Source organism: Sebastes umbrosus, chromosome 9 (genome assembly GCF_015220745.1).
Source record: "Sebastes umbrosus isolate fSebUmb1 chromosome 9, fSebUmb1.pri, whole genome shotgun sequence".
Lineage (NCBI taxonomy): Eukaryota > Metazoa > Chordata > Actinopteri > Perciformes > Sebastidae > Sebastes > Sebastes umbrosus.
Genome location: NC_051277.1, coordinates 31,239,242 through 31,240,672, shown reverse-complemented (window position 1 = coordinate 31,240,672; position 1,431 = coordinate 31,239,242). Strand labels below are relative to the sequence as shown.

Sequence of the window (1,431 nt, the reverse complement as noted above, 5' to 3'; positions counted from 1 at the left end):
TCAAGGGGACCTCTTTGAAAGTGGCCATGCCAGTTTCTCCTCGACAACATTTAGCCAAACTTTGGAGCGTTACTTAACCTCCTTCCTGACAAACTAGTATGTCATTGTACCAATAGATTCCATAGGTGTTCTGGTTTCATATGATATCTGATAGGATACCTTCACTCTAGCTCTAAAAACTGAACCAGCTACAGCCTCTGAAAGACAGTAAAGTCGGTCGGGATCGCGGGTCTCAAAGGGTTAATAGACAGTGAAGCAGCAGAGAGGCCTGTGGTCTGAGAATGCTTGTGTTCCCATCACGCTCCATCACATTCAGCACCAACTCTCAGAGCTAATGTATTGTGGATCATCACCCTATAGCATCTTCATTCATTGGTCTGTCTGCCCTGTCTAGCTGATGTGCAGGCCTCTGTGCAGCATGATGGGCAGGCTAACAGGGAGCCTCTGTGTGTGTGTGTGTGTCTTGCTGTCCTGACAGTCCAGTTAGTTAACATGAGCTGTCCTGTCCTGCTGTAATTAAACAAAGCAGACTTGCGGTGTAAGAGGCCCATTTTCCCCTTCTATTCTAAAGCCACTTCTCATTAGGGTGTGACTGTTTCCAGAGGCCAGCGATTACAGGGACTCTTTTTTCTCTCCCCATTCTTAAGCAGTTTAGATGATTGTGGAACATATTGACTTCGCTGACCTCAATACTGTGATAGACCAGGTTATAACGATTGGAAACATCAAAGAAACCCATAGGCTAGATGTGTTGTAAACTACCTCCAGGTCTGAGAAGTGAAGTCAGTGCTGAAGTACCTTAAACTTGCATTCTTTCTAACAGCCAGCAGGGGGCGACTCCTCTGGTTGCTAAAAAGAAGTCTGATTGTATAAAAGTCTATGAGAAAATGAGCCTACTTCTCACTTGATTTATTACCTCAGTAAACATTGTCAACATGAGTTTATGGTCTCAATCTCTAGTTTCAAGTCTTCTTCAATACAGTATGATGTTCATTTAGTAAATCATGGTCCCATTTAGAGTCAAATAGACCATAAAGCAGGGGATGCCTTAGGACGTGGCTACCTTGTGATTGACAGGTCGCTACAACGGCTTTGTCCGGTCTGGTAGTTGTCTGTGATTTAGAACTTTATTTCACAGTGTGTTATTTCACAGTGTGTTTTCAGTTCATTAAAGTTAATTATAACCTTTTTGGTCGCCTGAAAATGTCTTATTCAGCATCCGGTTGCACTGTGCTCCACCCTCTCGTGTCACTTTTGATTGCAAAAAAAACATGGCGACGGCCGAAAACCATGATTGTGACGGCCAAAAACCCAAATGGCGACGGACAAAAACCAAGATGGTGACAGACAAAAAACAAAATGGTGATGGACAAAAACCAAGATGGTGACGGACAAAGACCAAGATGGCGACAGACAAAAACCGAGATGGTG

General features: G+C 43.7%; 1 long non-coding RNA gene across 1 annotated transcript; it reads left to right on the top strand.

The window, feature by feature from the left end:
• Positions 1 to 961: 961 nt before the first annotated feature.
• On the top strand, positions 962 to 1,199 carry LOC119494344. Its single transcript, XR_005208179.1, has 2 exons — positions 962 to 1,114; positions 1,154 to 1,199. It is a non-coding gene; the product is annotated as an uncharacterized LOC119494344 (long non-coding RNA).
• The last annotated feature ends 232 nt before the right edge of the window (positions 1,200 to 1,431 follow it).